General features: G+C 41.5%; 1 long non-coding RNA gene across 1 annotated transcript in view; it reads right to left on the bottom strand.

Annotated features, from left to right (window-relative positions):
* Positions 1–18,651, bottom strand: part of LOC135933730 (uncharacterized) — a 47,125-nt gene extending 28,474 nt beyond the window's left edge. The window contains exon 1 of the long non-coding RNA XR_010573917.1: positions 18,580–18,651. This is a non-coding gene — a long non-coding RNA (uncharacterized LOC135933730). The remainder of the gene's footprint in view (positions 1–18,579) is intronic.
* Between the last annotated feature and the right edge of the window lie 1,606 nt (positions 18,652–20,257).

Here is a 20,257-nt window from a genome sequence, read left to right as displayed (position 1 = left end):
TACAGAAGTTCTCTGACGACTCTGCCATAGTCGGCCTCATCACAGGTGAGGACGACTCAGAGTACAGACAGTGGACTCTGGACTTTGTGGACTGGTGTCAGCAGAACCAGCTGCTGATCAACGCCGGGAAAACCAAGGAGTTGGTGGTGGACTTCCGGAGACGCAGACCCACCACACTGACACCGGTGAACATCCAGGGAGTGGACATTGAGATAGTGGACTCGTATAGGTACCTGGGTGTTCACCTGAATAATAAACTGGACTGGAGCCACAACACTGATGCTCTTTACAGGAAGGGTCAGAGCAGACTCTACCTGCTGAGGCGGCTGAGGTCATTTGGAGTCCAGGGAGCGCTTTTAAAGACCTTCTATGACTCTGTGGTGGCATCTGTCATTTTTTACAGTGTGGTATGTTGGAGCAGCGGTTTATCGGCAGCTGAAAGGAAGAGGTTGGATAAACTCATCAGGAAGGCCAGCTCTGTTCTGGGATGCACCCTGGACCCAGTGCAGGTGGTGGGAGACAGAAGGACTCTGGCCAAAATAACATCTCTGATGGACAGAGTCTCCCACCCCATGCATGTAAATGTTGCTGAACTGCAGAGCTCCTTCAGTGACAGACTGCTGCATCCTAGATGCATGAAGGAGCGTTTCCGCAGGTCCTTCCTCCCTGCAGCTGTCAGACTGTACAATCAGAACTGCTCCCAACAAACATAGATGTTTACATCAGCACTGTAACTGCAATAAGTTAATTAACCGAGTTGCACTACAACCTGGTTTGCCTCTTATCTGTAGTTATTTTTATTTAATTTAATAACTGTACAATACTCTGTATATAGTAACCATTGTCCTTAATGTAAATATTTAAGAAAAATTGTGTATGTTTCTGTTCTGTGTCCTGTGTACTGTTTGTTTGTATATGTGTCTTTTTGCTGCTGTTACAACCAAATTTCCCCTTGTGGGACAATTAAAGGATTATTCTATTCTAATTTAACAGATTACTAACTCACTAAATCAAAATCTTCCACAAAGGAGACAAAAAAAGCAGCCTTTTTCTTTTTAACTAAAGTCAAAGATTTAACCAACAGGTTTAAGTCGTTTTTCCAGTAAGCTAGTGTTGGTTTGGTCTTAAAAAAACGACATTTATGTATAAATTGCTTGCACAAGATTAATAACACATTAACACCATAATTAGCTTTCTTTTCTTTCAAAAACACTCCAAACATGATCATATTTAAGGTAAGTGGGGTAATTTGAATCCCACTGGAAAAAAGCCAGGTATGAAAATCCAACCAAAATATTTGTATAAAATTGCACAAAAAGAATAGATGGTCCAAATCCTCCTCTTCTGTTTCACAAAATACACAATTACCAGTTTCTATTTTGAATCTATCACCAAGGAGTCTATTTGTCGGGTAAATTTTATTCAAAATTTTAAATTGGACTTCTTTCCCTTTAGGAGGGATAGGGAAGGTGATATAATCAGTTCTTATTTTTTCAATTTCTTCCCTTTGGAAATCTTTTAATATGTAATTACGTCTAAGTAAATTTGGAGAATAAAGACTCCTTAATGAAGATCTTAGAAACTTATTATTGCATTTAACATCACAAAATCGAATATCATCTATATATAAATGCCTTAACTTGGGGGATATGTCAGAATATATTATATCATTTACAACTATGTTTTTAAGTGACAATGGAATGGATTTTATAACCCGATTAAATTTACTTTTAGAACATTGGATATTAAACTTTTGGCAAAAATCTTGATGTTCTAGAACATGTCCTTCCTCATCTACAAAATGGGCAATTGCCCAAACACCTTTTGATAACCAATCTTGAATAAAAATAGATTTTCTGTTCATTAGTATATATCTATTGTTCCAAATTGGGCTATTATGTGGAGTGAAATTATGTTTAAATAACATTTTCCAATAAAGAAGGACCTGTTTATGGAATTCAGAGAGTTTAACAGGTAGCTTAGTAATTTCAAAGTCACACTTTAGGAGAAAATCGATACCCCCCAATGTGTTAAAGACCTTACTTGGTATAAAAAACCAAATGGAGTGTGGATTATTTAGGAAGGATTTTAACCATTTAAGTTTCAAAACACCATTCATTATATCGAAGTCAATTGCGTTTCCACCACCTTCAATGTATGGTTTAACCAAATCATCTTTAGATATATAATGGCACTTATTCCTCCAAATAAAATTAAAATTCAAGCTATTAATTGTTTTAATAACTTTATTTGATATTGATAAAGAGTAAGCTGGCTATATAAATCTAGATAAACTATCCATTTTGGTTAATAATATTCTTCCAAAAATTGTGATGTCTCTTTGTAACCACTTATTTAAGATTGTCTTACATTTGTCAACATTATCTGAAATATTTACTTTTTCTAAGACTTTGTGATCTTTTGAAATTGTGATGCCCAAATATTTTACCTCCTTCTTCACCTTTATATCGTACAGTAATTGTGAATGACACTCCTTTAACGCCAATAGTTCACATTTATTTAAATTTAACTTTAAGCCTGAAGCTTTTGAGAATGTAGTGATTATTTGTTTTACCAGGGGAATCTGATGTTCATTTTTTAAGAAAAGAGTAGTGTCATCCGCAAGTTGACTAATTATTAAAAAATTATCCATAATCTCAATTCCGGCAACGCTGCTGTTTTTAATTAAAATTGCGAGCATCTCCACAACCATTATGAATAACAGCGGAGAGCTTCCACACCCTTGCCTAATTCCTCTTTTGACGCTAAATCTTTTACCAGTGCCATAGCCTAACGACACAGAGCTATTTATATCATTATACAGTATATCTATTATCTTCCTAAATTTATCCCCAAATCCAAATCGAGTTAGTGTTTCTAAAATAAAAGGATGTTCTACTGAATCGAAAGCTTTATAAAAGTCCAAGAAAAGAATAAAACTGTCATCACTAATTAGATCATTGTAGTCCAGTAAGTCTAAAGCCAATCTGATATTATTATGAATGTTCCTGTCTTTCAAAAACCCTGATTGTGTCTCACTAATTATACTTGAAACCCCTTGTTTGAGCCTTGTCGCAATTGAGCTAGAGAAAATTTTATAATCTGTATTTAATAAAGTTATGGGCCTTAAGTTATCCAATTGTCGTTTATCTTTGTTTGGTTTAGGAATTAATGTAATTAATCCTTGTTTCATGCTAGACATCAATTCTCCCTTTTCAATACTGGCCAGTATAGCTTTGAATAAAATTTCCCTTAAGTCTTCCCAAAGAAATTGGAAGAAATTAACTGTAAGCCCATCTGGACCAGGGGATTTATTAAGCGCCATTTTCTTAACAGATGCATCTAACTCTTCAATTCTAAAGTCAGATTCACAAAATTCCTTAAACGATTCATCAATTTTAGGGATCAGATTATCTATTTGATCAAAAAAGACATCACAATCTGCTTGGGAGAACTGTGAGGAGTATAAATTGGAATAGAATGTATAAGTTTCATTCTCCAAAATTTTAGGGTCGTCACATTCAATGCCATCAATTAACAGGGAAGATATAAAATTTCTTTTCTGTCTGCTCTTTTCTAAATTAAAAAAATATGAGGAATTTCTTTCCCCCTCCTCAATCCACTTGGCGCGTGAACGCACAAAAGCTCCTTCTGCTTTATTTAGGTAGAGCTGATCTAATTTAGTTTGCAACTCCATAAGTTTACTCCTTTCTTGACTATTTAGATCATCTTTACTACAGCAATAAGTAATTTCTTGGAATAATTTACATTCATATTCTCTTTGCTTTCGACTTATGTTTTTACTGAATTGAATACTAAATTCTCTAATTTTGAATTTAATGAATTCCCACTTACTGATATATCCTACAATTAAATGGTCAGCCATAATATCTTTTATAATTTTTTTGACTATGTTGCAGTAATCTTCATTTTGTAAAAGTTTGGCATTGAACTTCCAATAAGTTCTTTTATTTGATTGTCTAATTTCCGATTCTAAGCATAGTTCAATAAAGCAATGATCAGAAAGAGGTGCATTTGACATCACAACTTTTACAGTGTGGTTAAGAATGTTGTCACTTCCTAGCCAATAGTCTATTCTAGATTTACAAGCTCCATTTGGTTTAAACCAGGAAAAGCTTTTAATTCCTGGATTTCTTACTCTCCAAATATCTGTCAAATTGTTGTTTATCAAAAAATCTATAATTAGGTTATTTTTTTGTGGTCTACCTGTCCTTGAGGGCCATCTATCAGTCCATTCATCAGGAGTCATATTCCAATCACCACCCATTAAAATATATTCCGTAGGGTATCGATCTTTAAGTTCAAAAATATTTAAAGTTATATCTTCTAACATATTTTTATTCTGACTTTCATTATTATATCCATAAACGTTGACTAAAATGAAAAACAAACTTTCAACTCTCATTACAGCAATCAACCAATGACCATTCAAGTCAGTCCGTTGTATTACAAGATCCCCAGGAAAGTTATTGAATAAAATTGCTACACCCCCCGACCTCGTTGAGCCATGGCTAAACAGGATTTTGCTACCCCATTGGTTTGACCAAAAAGATACATCACTATCAGATGAATGAGTCTCTTGTAGAAAAATACAGTTTGATTTTTTACCTTTGCAGTACAAAAATAAGGCTTTTCTTTTAACAGATTCTCTTAAACCCCTAACATTTAAAGAACCAAAACAAATGTTAACATTCAACATGAACTATAGACAGAATATCACTCACCACGTGAAAAAAAGAAAAAAGAAAAAAAAGTACTACATGCTGAGCTCCTCAGACCGCGAACAAGTTTCCACTATTTCAGTTTTTGTCATTTTTAGTTCTCCTGTGTTTCTTCAACTTTGCGTCCATCAATGAAGGCATGTGGACCACGAAAGTAGGCTCGTTTACCCGCACGTCTTGCCTCCTCCACCAGAGGCCATAGGCGCTGTCGATCTTGTATGTCCTCCTGCGGCAACATCTCTGCAAAGCTGATGCCTTCTTGTTTGCAGATTGAAGAATCTTTGGTGCGCCTCCACAATTCTTCTTTGATTCGCCTTTGTGTGAATAAAATAATGATGTTTCTGTTTCTGCCATCAACTCGTTTCCCTAAGCGATGAACAATATCAACGGCCTCTTCTAAGTTCAAGTCAGGGGCAATCTTCTGAAGCGTTTGCAAAACCTTCACTCTAATGTTTTCGTCTTTGTCTTCCTTCACCCCTTTCAGCTTTAAGCACCACCTCATTCGGTAGCGCTCTTGTTCTCTCACTCTTCTTTTCAAGTCTTCGTTTTCTTTAAGCAGCTGTTCATTCGCATTTGCCAGTTTAACAACTTTCAGTTTGCAATCAACTATCTCTGCAGCATTAAACTCCACAGCCTTAGCCAAGCTGGCAACCATAGCTGCACTTTGTCTGTTTTGTTCCTTGATATCTTCCAGTTGTACTTCAAATTTCTTCTCAAGTCCCAGAATGGCTTCAAAAATAGTTTTATTGGAGATATCATCTTCCTTCTCTGAAGATTTTGTTCTTTTCTCCTCCGGCGGTTGTTTTGATGGAGTTGGCGGCGCAGAGTCTGCTCCCCGTTCTCGCTTGTTTAGGCTCACGTTGGCAGCTTCAGTGCTAGCATAGCCATGGTCACTGACTTTAGCATGCGAAGACGTCTTAACATTGGGGTTTGACGGCACAAATTGCAGCTTTGCATTCTTAATAACCTTTTGGGCATCCATAGTTGTAATTCGAGTGGAAAGAGAATAAAGTTCCTTAGCAAATTTTGCGGTCTTTCGGAGCTCCTGAAAAAACACGGCCGTTCAAGCTGCCATCTTGGTGCCACCGCTGCTGCAAACTGAATGTGCCCGTACCAGAGGTTATACTTAAAATGGCAGCTGTCAGGAAGTCTCTTTGGAAATTTGTGTTCGCCCTTTATGAAATAGATATGTTGTATTACAAGGTACTAATGCACCCTTGCATTGGTAAAATGAATTCTGTTAGAATAGCTGATACGCCCTCACAGAAGATTTATTTTGACCTTTCTAAAGCCTTCTTTAAAATTTAGAAAATAAAATGAAAACAGGCATATCAAAACAAGCCTACTAGAAATACTACTCTGTATTACATCCTAACACTTGGCTAAATCCTAATATGTAATTCTGGTTTAATAGTTTATTACACTAAATGCACACAGATGTTTTACTTTGGCAGGAGCTTAAACAACTGAGTTGAATTAACACAAGTTATTCATATTCAATAAACCTGTGCAATTTGTGTTGATAAAATATGATTGAAACATGTTTTGGTGAAGTAATTTGAGCTCTTGGAATATTTTAATCCTTCATAATTTTCACACTTTATTCCAACACTATTCAGTGGCAAACAAACAAAACCGTACATTTTCTGAAATATTTGTGGGTTTTTCTCGTTTGTTTTTATACTACTTAAACACTAAAGTGACCCTCCAATGTGATGACAGTGCCAGCAGTGGCCCACAGCTCATTTAATGCTTTCTCCTAATTGGCTCATAATAGTCTTGCATATGTATGAACTATGTAGGCTATCTCTATTTTAAAATAATGACTGGGCAATGAGAGCATCTCCTCACGGTGTACTTTACTGACAACAGGACAACAGGGAATACAGAGAACTGACTGAGGACTTTGTCAACTGGTGCCAGCAGAACCACTTCCAGATCAACACTCCGAAAACCAGCGAGCAGGTAGTGGACTCCACCTACACCAGTGAACATCCAGAGAATGGGCATTAAGATAGCTGACTCATATAAGTGATCTAACCAATAAACTGATCTGGAGTAACAACAGAGAGTCCATCTACACAAAAGGATAGAGACGGTTGTATTTGCAACAGAGAAGTCTTTTGGAAGGGAGCAGGGAGAGCTCCTGAAGACCTTCTAGGACTCTGTGGTGGTATTGTCCATGTTTTATGGTGTGGTCTGCTGGGGATAGGAAGAAACTGAACAGGTTGATCAAGAAAACTAGCTCTGTTCTTGGATGCCCTCTTGACCCAGTGGAGGTAGTTATCTCTGTCAGATAACAGCTCCCACCCCATACAGGCCACCCTGACAACACTAACCTGTTTTCCCTCCAGTGATAGGCTGCTGGCCCCAACTGACCGAGTGCTCAGTGAATACCTCAGGCAGCAGAAACCCAAGAAAGAGGAGGGAGACGAGGAACCATCATGGAAGGACAGGCCCCTGCACGGTATGTACCACCAGCAGATAGAGGAGGTGGCTGATATCCAGAAATCCTACCAGTGGCTGGACAAAGCTGGACTGAAAGACAGCACAGAGGCACTAATCATGGCAGCACAAGAACAAGCTCTGAGTACAAGATCCATAGAGGCTGGGGTCTATCACACCAGGCAAGACCCCAGGTGCAGGCTGTGTAAAGATGCCCCAGAGACAATCCAGCACATAACAGCAGGGTGCAAGATGCTAGCAGGCAAGGCATACATGGAACGCCATAACCAAGTGGCCGGCATAGTGTACAGGAACATCTGTGCCGAGTATAACCTGGAAGTCCCGAGGTCAAAATGGGAGATGCCCCCAAGGGTGATGGAGAATGACCGAGCTAAGATCCTGTGGGACTTCCAGATACAGACGGACAAAATGGTGGTGGCTAACCAACCGGACATAGTGGTGGTAGACAAACAGAAGAAGACGGCTGTAGTGATCGATGTAGCGGTTCCGAATGACAGCAATATCAGGAAGAAGGAACACGAGAAGCTGGAGAAAGACCAAGGGCTCAGAGAAGAGCTCGAGAGGATGTGGAGGGTGAAGGTAACAGTGGTCCCCGTGGTAATCGGAGCACTAGGTGCGGTGACTCCCAAGCTAGGCGAGTGGCTCCAGCAGATCCCGGGAACAACATCGGAGATCTCTGTCCAGAAGAGCGCAGTCCTGGGAACAGCTAAGATACTGCGCAGGACCCTCAAGCTCCCAGGCCTCTGGTAGAGGACCCGAGCTTGAAGGATAAACCGCCCGCAGGGGCGTGCTGGGTGTTTTTTATATACACACACACGCCCTGCCTGTGATCAGGTACCCTGCTGGGGTAATAGGCTGGCCAAAGGAGGAGATAGAAGCCACTGACATAAAGACAAGAAAGCTCCTTACCATGCATGGAGGGTTTCACCCCAAGTCCAGCATCCTGAGGCTGTACGCTAAGTGGAAGGAAGGAGGCCGGGGACTGGTGAGTGTCAGCACCACAGTCCAGGATGAGACAAGGAACATCCACAAATACATCACGAAGATGGCCCCAACTGACAGCGTGCTCAGTGAATACCTCAGGCAGCAGAAACCCAAGAAAGAGGAGGAAGGCAAGGAACCATCATGGAAGGACAGGCCCCTGCACGGTATGTACCACCGGCAGATAGCGGAGGTGGCTGATATCCAGAAATCCAACCAGTGGCTGGACAAAGCTGGTCTGAAAGACAGCACGGAGGCACTAATCATGGCAGCACAGGAACAAGCACTGAGCACAAGATCCATAGAGGCTGGGGTCTATCACACCAGGCAAGACCCCAGGCTGTGTAAAGATGCCCCTGAGACAATCCAGCACATAACAGCAGGGTGCAAGATGCTAGCAGGCAAGGCATACATGGAACGCCATAACCAAGTGGCCGGCATAGTGTACAGGAACATCTGTGCCGAGTATAACCTGGTAGTCCCGAGGTCAAAATGGGAGATGCCCCCAAGGGTGATGGAGAATGACCGAGCTAAGATCCTGTGGGACTTCCAGATACAGACGGACAAAATGGTGGTGGCTAACCAACCGGACATAGTGGTGGTAGACAAACAGAAGAAGACGGCTGTAGTGATCGATGTAGCGGTTCCGAATGACAGCAATATCAGGAAGAAGGAACACGAAAAGCTGGAGAAATACGAAGGGCTCAGAGAAGAGCTCGAGAAGATGTGGAGGGTGAAGGTGACGGTGGTCCCCGTGGTAATCGGAGCACTAGGTGCGGTGACTCCCAAGCTAGGCGAGTGGCTCCAGCAGATCCCGGGAACAACATCGGAGATCTCTGTCCAGAAGAGCGCAGTCCTGGGAACAGCTAAGATACTGCGCAGGACCCTCAAGCTCCCAGGCCTCTGGTAGAGGACCCGAGCTTGAAGGATTAACCGCCCACAGGGGCGAGTGGGGAATTATTTTTATATATGTAATACTCTGATAAATATCAGTGGTATTTATTTTGTATTTTTTTTTCATGGGAATAAGTTAAAGATAAAATTACAGTTCATGGTGAAGCTAAAATTTGCATAAATATTTGATATAAATAAATGTATTAAAATGCATAAATAGTTGTGTTTGAAATCAGTTACTTTAAAACATAATTTCATGGAATGTGAATGTCTTTAAAAAGAGAAGAGGTTTAAAAATTATTTTCTTACGCTACGTTATGTGAGTTCATGACCTTGAGTTTTTTTTCACTTCTGGGGGGAAAGACTCGAGAACAAGAGAGGAAAAAGGGAGTAATGTGAAAATGGTGTAGACAGAGCAAAGACTCCGGGACTGCGTATGTCACCAATGTTGAGGTTGTTCAGCAACAACAAACCAACAGACTGTGGACTTCCCGGTATTTACTCGGAGCGTTTGAGCTGGGCTTTCCGTATCCATTTGTGCTTGGTGAACACGAGGCAAGTTTGGTTACGTTAGCTAGCCGGAGCTAGGCTAACGCCACGGTCCTTGCTGAAGGAGATACCGCCTGAACGGACAGCAGGAGTTTTGAGAGTCGTCTCGGGAGAGAGTCGTTGACGGAGGACGATTCGCTACTACCGAGGGAACCGGAGATTCGTTGCTAGCTGCTGCGAGCGGAGACGGTTGCTACCGCAACGAGCGAGTGATTCATCGGGTGCGGCCAAGACTTCATGGATACACGGAGGTATCGTTATTAAAAAGAGCTCCAACTAAAGCGCGCCAACAAAAACAGACTAAGAGTGCACTCAAAATAAAATTAGACAGTTTGAGAAAAGAGAGATTAAAACCTATCCCCCGGGGTTCTATTTTATTTTCTATATTCGTTCTTCTTCATAAAAAAAAAGGGTTTGAATGTGAGTTTCCTGCAAATGTTTAATACATTTTCTAAAACTGAGATCTCGTGTTGGTTTTATTGCATGGTGTTTTAACATTTAAGTATTCAGATACATAAGCGTTTACAGGCCAAGTGTATTTCCCATAGCCTCCAATTGATTATTTAGACGTGAGAATCATACGATACCCTAGACTGATATTTACTTTTCGAGATGTATCTTTTATCACAGAATGTTTAACCAGGGTTAAGACTTCACCCGAAGGCATAAGGTGGGTTTTATTACACGAGCCGGTGGTAAAAGTGTTACATTTTTGGGGGCTCGTCCGGGATAGATGTATTTTTGTTATGACTGACCTGGTTTTCCTTTATTCAACAAAGAGAGGGAATTAATTTTTTTTTTTGAGATTGCTAAGGTAATTATTTTCATTGCTAATAACAGGGAATTGTCAAGTGTGGTTACATTTATTGTGAGATCTTTTACTGTTTGAGCTAAAAAGAAAAATGGAAGCCGTTGAAATTGAAGCCTGGTGCAAAAAGAAGCAGTTAGCTTATGAACATGCAGTTGTCTTTAGTGATGTGGACCCAGATGTCACAGATGCAGTTCTGCTATCAGCTTTGAGTCAGGTCAAAGTATTTGGGAAATCCGAGATAGTTGACCGTTGTCTTGACGTAGCTTCTAAGACACAGTTTGTACTGATCAAGACTTCAACTGACTTGACCAATCAAACCTTACCTGGTGTTGTTGGACTTCCTGGGGAGGCTGGTCCATGGCCGGCTCATGTGCTCACTGCTCCTGCAGATAATGACGGGTTTCAATCTAAGCTAATGTTATTCCTGAAGACTGAAGGTAAAACTCTTACTGATGTTAGTGGCTTACTTCAGCCTTCACCCCTTGACGTGAACACTGCTCTGATACATGCCATCAGTTCCTTAGTGGATAAATGTAACACCACATCTGTTGATTCTCAGAGCTATCGTAAGCTGCGCATGTTCTCTGGTGTGAAACCTACGCCCAATGGGGAGGAAGAGTATGATGCCTGGGCAGAGCAGACAACACATCTGCTAGAAGAGTGGCAGTGCAGTGACAATATAAAGAAACAGAGGATAGTGGAAAGTCTGAAAGGTCCAGCTGCTGACATTGTAAGATTCCTAAGAGTGCAGAAGCCCACTGCAACTTCATATGACTACATGCAAGTTTTGGAGACAGCTTTTGGAACAACTGAGAGTGCATCCGATCTTCTGGTGAAATTTAGACATACATACCAAAATGTTGGCGAAAAACTGTCTACTTACCTGTTGAGGCTGGATAAACTGCTGCACTGTATTTTCAGAAAAGGAGGCGTGGCACTGTCTGACATGAATCGATTACGGATGGAGCAGGTTGTGAGAGGAGCACTGCAACAAGACATGATTGCACTTCGTCTTCGTATGACTCACAAGCTGCGAGAACCTCCTTCTTTCAGTGAGTTGCTAAAAGAAGTAAGGGAGGAAGAGGATATGCTCCAAAGCAGAAACGATCTTAAGAACCCAGTAATGTCACAGTCTGTAATTCCTGTTTCCAAGTCGGCACCTGAACAAGAAGTCGATCCTGAAGTAGCAAAGCTGAAAAAAGAGATAAGTGTCATGAAAGCTGAGATGCTTAGTCTTAAAGCTGCTACAGTCGCATCACATCCAGACACCCAGATTCCACAACTAGAAATCCCTGCCAAGACACCTTACAAAAAAAATGCTACCCCACAAAGGTCTGGCTATCAAGAGGATAAACCTGGAATATTTTGCTATAGATGTGGGGAGGATGGACATTTTAAGAGAGAATGTGAGGGTGAAGAAAACCTACTCAAAGTCAATAAGCGCCTCATTAAACTGACAAAGAAATCGGGAAACTACCGCGGGATCCAGTAGAGGAACGGCCTGGCATCCCGGTGGTTGTAAAACGTTCCACCAAGTGCAGCAACTTAGATGGAAAAGTGAACGACAATGTACCTGCAGGCTTAGTGGGCCCTAGCTCTGTAGTGTCAGTACAGATTGAAGGCATTTACTCTAAAGCCATACTCGATTCTGGTTCTCAAATAACCCTGCTGTACAGATCCTTTTACGACAGATATTTGACACACCTGCCATTGACGTCTATCGACACTTTGGCGATATGGGGTCTTAGTTCCGCCGAGTACCCTTATGATGGCTATTTGTCACTTAGGCTGGAGTTTTTGGAAGCAGACGTAGGCGTGAGTGAGACCATTGATGCACTTGTGTTGGTATGTCCCGACCCAGTTGTGAGAGGTGAAGCTTCCCTGCTTGTTGGCACAAACACACCCACTGTGAGGCGATTGCTTAGCCACTGCAGTGAAAAGGGAGGAGAAAGCTTTGTGAGATCCATGCACATTCACCCGGTCTTCAGAAAAGTTTTCAGTGAGATCTCAGTTCTGCCACCTGATACTGATAATAACCAGAGAGGAACTGTGTGGTTCACTCAAACCAAACCTGTCACCATACGGCCTGGGGGAGTCGCCAAAGTGACTGGGGCACCAAAGTTTCAGGGAGTGCTGAGCACTCAGACAATCCTTGTAGACTCGCCTGATGACCCTGCGAACGAGTCACGGTTTCCCGATGGACTCCTGGTGAGACCAGAGTTGCAGACCTCCACTGGTGTGACGGCCAAAAGAATTACTGTTCTAGTTAGAAACATGTCAGCACGGGAAATTACCTTGACCAGAGGGACGCCAATAGCTCATCTGTTTCCAGTCGACGTTGTGTCATCTCCACCTGGGAAGGAAGAGTCTGAAGTTGAGTCACCTGGAAAGTTGAGCTCCTCTTCTTTCAACTTTGGAGACTCACCAGTTCCTAAGGAGTGGAAAGAAAGATTGGTGACAAAAATGATGGAACGGAGTGAGGTTTTCTCTCTGCATGAGTTTGATGTAGGATGCAGTAAGAGCACCCAGCACACTATCAAAACCACAGAGGACAAACCATTTCGTGAGAGGTCTCGTCGGCTGCCGCCTGCAGACGTGGAGGCATTGAGACAGCATCTATCGCAGCTAAAAAACGCTGGTGTTGTTACAGAGTCACGCAGTCCTTATGCCTCACCCATTGTGGTCGTGAGGAAGAAGAATGGGAAAATAAGGATGTGTGTGGATTTCCGGACTCTAAACCGCCGCACTGTCCCAGACCAATACACGGTGCCAAGAATTGAAGATGCTTTGGCCTGTCTCAGTGGAAGCAAGTGGTTTAGTGTGCTTGATCTTCGGAGTGGATATTATCAAGTGCCTATGGCAGACTCCGACAAAGACAAGACAGCATTCATTTGCCCGGCTGGATTCTTCCAATTTGAAAGAATGCCACAGGGAGTGACAGGGGCTCCTGCTACGTTTCAGCGGGTAATGGAACAGACTGTTGGAGACATGAACTTGCTTGAGGTATTGGTTTATCTCGATGATCTCATTGTGTTTGGAGCAACGCTTGAGGAGCATGAGACCAGGTTGCTAAAGGTGCTTGACCGTTTAAGGGACGAAGGACTGAAGTTGTCACTGGATAAATGCCAGTTTTGTCAGCCATCAGTAACTTATGTTGGACACATTATATCTCAAGATGGGGTATCTACCGATCCAAAGAAGACTGAAGCTGTAACCACATGGCCGAGACCCAACACTGTGACTGCATTACGGTCATTTCTTGGATTCTGTGGGTACTACAGGCGCTTCGTGAAGGATTATTCCAAGGTAGCTCACCCATTGAACCAACTGTTGTCCGGTTACCCCCCAGCTGCAAAGAAGAAAGCAAAGGAAAAGCAGGATAGCACTTACCTTAACCCCTCAGAGCCTTTTGGTGGTCGATGGAGTGAAGAATGTGAAGCAGCCTTCGAGGAGCTGAAGCGACGACTTACCCAAGCTCCTGTGTTGGCTTTTGCGAATCCTCAGCTACCTTATGTGCTACATGTAGACGCTAGCCGGGAAGGGCTAGGAGGAGTGTTGTACCAGGATCAAGGTGAAGGATTGAGACCTGTGGCTTTCGTCAGTCGGAGTTTGACTCCTTCAGAGAAGAATTACCCAGCCCATAAATTGGAATTTTTGGCGCTGAAGTGGGCGGTAGTGGACAAACTGCATGACTATCTGTATGGGACCAAGTTTGAGGTGAGGACAGACAACAACCCTCTGACATATGTGCTAACGTCTGCCAAGCTAGACGCGACGGGTCACCGTTGGCTTGCTGCTCTATCTACATATGACTTCAGTCTCAAGTACAGATCAGGAGTCCAAAACATTGATGCCGACGCTCTCTCTCGCCGCCCACATCCGAGTTCAATACACAAGTCAGAGTGGAACGACATTCCTGCAGCAGGCGTGAGGGCCATGTGTCAAATGTCTGTGGTGATAAAGCACAGAAATCCACACTCTGGAAGAGCCATTGACCCTTTTGGCACTTCTCCACAAGCTATCCCACAAGCTTATTGCAATCTGGCTTCTTTGAGTGTTAAAAATATGCCCTTTGTGAGTCTTACTGAGTTGTCAACCGCTCAGCGGGAAGATCCTGGCATAGGACAAGTGTGGTCAGCTCTGAGTAATGGCAATAGCAACCAAGTTGACAAGACCAAGCATCCAACTTGCTCTTTGCTGTTGAGAGAGTGGGACAGGTTAAAGATGCAGAAAGGAGTGGTGTATCGCATTGTAACTCCTCCAGGTAAATCACGCTGTTCTCAGTTGGTACTACCAGAAAAGTACAGAACCACCGTACTGAAATCACTGCACGATGACTCAGGTCATTTGGGCCTCGACAAGACATACGGCCTGATTAAAGATCGGTTTTACTGGCCTCGGATGAAGTCAGAGATTGAAGAGTATTGCAAGTCTTGTGAGAGGTGCATAAAAAGAAAGACTCTACCCAAGAGAGTTGCACCTTTGTCGCATTTGCAAAGTGATGGACCATTTGACCTCGTTTGTATGGACTTTCTGTCCATTGAGCCTGATTCGAGCAACACAGAAAATGTTCTGGTCATTACTGATCACTACACTCGCTATGCTCAAGCTTTTCCAACAAAAGACCAGAAAGCCTCTACAGTTGCAAAAGTGTTGCTGGAGAAGTATTTTGTTCATTATGGATTGCCACAGAGGATGCACAGTGATCAGGGCAGAGATTTTGAAAGTCGTCTTGTCCATGAAGTTTTGAGTTCACTTGGAGTTGAAAAATCAAGAACGACGCCCTATCATCCTCAAGGAGACCCCCAACCCGAGAGGTTTAATAGGACATTGTTGGACATGTTAGGGACTCTGGAACCGAACAAAAAGAAAAAATCGAGTCAGCACATTGTTCATTTGGTTCATGCTTATAATTGCACTCCTAATGAAGCTACAGGATTCTCTCCCTATTTTCTTATGTTTGGGCGTGAAGCCAGATTACCTGTGGATCTATGTTTTGAGACTTCCAGTGATGGCACACAACAGAAAACTTACCTCAAGTACGTTTCTGACATGAGGAAGGAGTTAAAGGCTGCCTATGAACTAGCAGAGTCCGTCGCTGCCAAGCAAAATGATAACAATAAGCAGAGGTATGACAAAAGAATCAGATTCACACAGTTGTTACCTGGAGACAGAGTCTTGCTACGAAACCTCGGCTTACAAGGGAAGCATAAACTGGCCGATCGCTGGGCGTCAAAACCATATGTTGTGGAAAGCAAGATGCCGAACCTACCAGTGTTCCGGCTGAAACCTGAAGATGGTGATGGACCAATCAAGATCCTCCATCGAAATCACCTACTGCCTCTTGGGAAGAGGATATGTCTAGATCCTGAATCCCATACGGATCTTACACCTACGAGGAGAGTTCTTCGACGGAGAAAACAGAAAGAACGCACAGACAAGCCTGAAGAGGAAAAGACACTATCACAGAAAACGCCAGATAAAGACTCTGAAAGAGAAGGAGTTACACCCAGTGATCAAGTTGAAAAAGAGTACACTGACTCAGAGGATGAGGACTATGGACTTTGGTATGATTCAACCGTTGAACCTCTCAGAAACAACATGGATGATGATACTCTGGAACCATTCAGTCTGGATTTGGATATTTCCTTAAGCGACTTGACTGAACAACCAAAAACAGTTGAGCTGGGAGTAACGCAGGAATGTGTGGAGGAACCTGAAATGGACAGTGTAAATGAATTTGAGTCTACTGAGACAACCGAAACTGAACTACCAGAGACTTGCGAGAATCACGAAGAGACTGACAAAGACAAAACACTGACTGAAGACATTCTCTTGCCAGAAGAAGACACTGAACTTAACTCTGAGACTAATCCTGACTTTGACATTAAGACCCGACCTCAGAGGTTAAGGAGGGCTCCTTTAAGGTTAACTTATGATGAACCAGGTCATCCCAGTGTTGTAGCAGCCCCTACAGTGAAATATGTCTCTTGTATTTACAAGTGGATAGGTACACCCATCTTTGCTTAGTTGTGTGTTTTACTCACCAGTTGTGCCATAATGGTTTATGTTTTCAAGGTACAAAGTCATGAGGGCATGCTTTTATTTGGTGGGGGGAGAGTGTAATACTCTGATAAATATCAGTGGTATTTATTTTGTATTTTTTTTTCATGGGAATAAGTTAAAGATAAAATTACAGTTCATGGTGAAGCTAAAATTTGCATAAATATTTGATATAAATAAATGTATTAAAATGCATAAATAGTTGTGTTTGAAATCAGTTACTTTAAAACATAATTTCATGGAATGTGAATGTCTTTAAAAAGAGAAGAGGTTTAAAAATTATTTTCTTACGCTACGTTATGTGAGTTCATGACCTTGAGTTTTTTTTCACTTCCGGGGGGAAAGACTCGAGAACAAGAGAGGAAAAAGGGAGTAATGTGAAAATGGTGTAGACAGAGCAAAGACTCCGGGACCGCGTATGTCACCAATGTTGAGGTTGTTCAGCAACAACAAACCAACAGACTGTGGACTTCCCGGTATTTACTCGGAGCGTTTGAGCTGGGCTTTCCGTATCCATTTGTGCTTGGTGAACACGAGGCAAGTTTGGTTACGTTAGCTAGCCGGAGCTAGGCTAACGCCACGGTCCTTGCTGAAGGAGATACCGCCTGAACGGACAGCAGGAGTTTTGAGAGTCGTCTCGGGAGAGAGTCGTTGACGGAGGACGATTCGCTACTACCGAGGGAACCGGAGATTCGTTGCTAGCTGCTGCGAGCGGAGACGGTTGCTACCGCAACGAGCGAGTGATTCATCGGGTGCGGCCAAGACTTCATGGATACACGGAGGTATCGTTATTAAAAAGAGCTCCAACTAAAGCGCGCCAACAAAAACAGACTAAGAGTGCACTCAAAATAAAATGAGAAAAGAGAGATTAAAACCTATCCCCCGGGGTTCTATTTTATTTTCTATATTCGTTCTTCTTCATAAAAAAAAAGGGTTTGAATGTGAGTTTCCTGCAAATGTTTAATACATTTTCTAAAACTGAGATCTCGTGTTGGTTTTATTGCATGGTGTTTTAACATTTAAGTATTCAGATACATAAGCGTTTACAGGCCAAGTGTATTTCCCATAGCCTCCAATTGATTATTTAGACGTGAGAATCATACGATACCCTAGACTGATAGTTACTTTTCGAGATGTATCTTTTATCACAGAATGTTTAACCAGGGTTAAGACTTCACCCGAAGGCATAAGGTGGGTTTTATTACACGAGCCGGTGGTAAAAGTGTTACACACATATATATATATATATATATATATATATATATATATATACACTCAGAAAAATAAAGGTGCCAACTGAAACCAAAAGTGGTTCTTTAGACTGATGCCATAGAAGAACCTTTTTTGGTGCCACAAAGAACCTTTCAAACAATGGTTCTTTGAAGAACCATTTCTTTCAGTCGTTCATTGAAGAACCTTTAATGGTTTTTCAAAGAACCTTTTTTAAAATGGTTCTTTAGAGAACCATTTTTAAAAGCTCCTTCAAATGGTTCTTTAAAAAAAACATTTTAAAGAACCATTTTAAATCTTTCAAAATAAAATGTATCATAAATTGAATTTAGGTAGGATAAAATAAATACGAGCACAGCATAGACATATATTAATGGTTTATTGTCATTTCATAATATACCAAAAGACAAAAAGGCATTTTAACCCTCAGCACCACATCACTACTAATACATGTTACATATTAGTCATTTAAACAGTAATAATTAAACATTTTTACTATACTTTAAATAAATATATATATGAATACTATATCTATAGATAACACAACAATTAATACATGTATTATTTAATTAATAAAACATCAGAAAGTGATAAAGACACATTAGAAATAGCAATTGCTTCATAACAGACGAATAAATCAACACATTTTCATCAGCAGATGTTTGCATAATCTGTAAAAATATTTCAACAAGTTTTTGATTAAAATTATCAATGAACTTCAGCCTTACGTTATGTAAGGTAAGTTTCATGTTGAACTCATGGTTCTTTGTTAGTCCAGTTTAGGACAATGTCTCTGACATATGTATCATATCAAATATATGTCATATCAAAACAAGCCCACACCTGCAGTTGTTTCAGTTTTTCACATGTGTTTCCTGTCAGCTGGTCAACCGCACTCAGGTGGACATCCATATCAACCAACCAAACGACAAGCTCCTCCCTTTGTGCTTCAAATCCCTCCCACTCTGAGACAAGGAGCTGAGAGAGAGAAAACAAGGGTCAATTATAAAGAAGAGAGAAAAGTGAAACCATCCTCAGAAGGTCTGACTCGCATACCTGCAGTCGACCTATGATGGACTCCAGTTTGGCGTCATCACAGCGGCGGCCGCACTCCCTCACCAATGCCAGCAGCCGAGTCTGCAGGGTGCCCTGGAAGAGCAGAGTTAATGTTCGACTCTTCCTGGTCAGTCTCTCCAGCTGGGTGAGCCGAGGTTTCCCCTCTCACCGCCGCCTCTGAACACACGAAAACAAATTGCATGTGAAGCAGGAGGTGCAGATTTTTTTGCTGTTCTTTTCTAAATCCAGGCTTGATAACGTGAAGGTATTTGGAAAACTTTTTTGGCCAGCGGACGACTGTTGCCTCGCAGAAAGTCAAATCAAATGTATGCGATACACAATCAATTCACAAGAACACATTATAAAAAACAAGTCCAGTTCTTGCCTGATTTCAAGTGAATTCTGCATCAAAACAGGGTAACAGAATTAAAATGAGTGTTTGCAGCAAATGTGAGCACAAAGCCTCACTTTGTACAAGCCTGCTATTAAAGTTCTCCTCTATGCAGACAACGTTCCTGTTTTCAAGGCACAACTTGGATCTGCTGTACAAATCTTATGGATACACGCTTAAAGCAAACAGAAGTTTGCACAACTCCAGATTCTGATCCCTCCACCTAATATGGTCCCAAAAGGCTAACAAATACCCACATAGCAATAGCAATAAAGCAAATGTTGAGGCTTCAAAATACAAAGTCCATAAACCAATGGCTGACATGGGTTTTATCATAAGGGTGATAAATATACAACATATGTTTTTAAGACTAAAAGTATAATACAGATTTTAGTCTGAGAGATTTGATGTTCATTTACCTGCAGATGCACTATACGTGCCTGCTCCGTGGTTTTCCACAACGTTTTGCACATCACTATTTAATACAGGAAGTAGGTGAACTAAAACAAGTCATCTTTCTTTGTGAGAGGACAATATTAATGAAACAAACCTCAATGACATCATAGAGATCCCTAAAGATGCTCCTGCTGCTTTTCTTTCTCCTCATCCTAAGCTTCCTTCTCCTTGTCCTCGACTTCCATCCAATTGTAATTCAATCTAATTGTTTTTCTCCCTCTCGTCTTCCTCATGTTGTTGGAGCTGTGAACAGAATTAATGTGAATCTGAATTGATTTTTGCAAACAAGAAAAATCTACAGCTTTTCGGTCAGAGGTGGTCTTGTGATTTAAGCCGGGTAGAGTAGACTTATGTGTTGATACTGCCTGCTTCAGCTCAACGACTGGCTGCTAAGTGATATTTACACCCTGGCTGGATTACAATCTTTAACCACGTGCTGAACTTTGGCCCAGCGTTGATTTGTCTTGTTAGTATAATGACCTCTCTTGGCTTAATGTATGATGGTGGATAAATGAAATGTACAAAGAAAATTTAACTACAGGGTGTGCCATTTATATGGATACACCGTAATAAAATGGGAATGGTTGGTGATATTAAAGTCCTGTTTGTGGCACATTA

Source organism: Pelmatolapia mariae, linkage group LG13 (genome assembly GCF_036321145.2).
Source record: "Pelmatolapia mariae isolate MD_Pm_ZW linkage group LG13, Pm_UMD_F_2, whole genome shotgun sequence".
Classification (NCBI taxonomy): Eukaryota; Metazoa; Chordata; class Actinopteri; order Cichliformes; family Cichlidae; genus Pelmatolapia; species Pelmatolapia mariae.
This window is presented reverse-complemented; position numbering and strand designations above follow the sequence as displayed.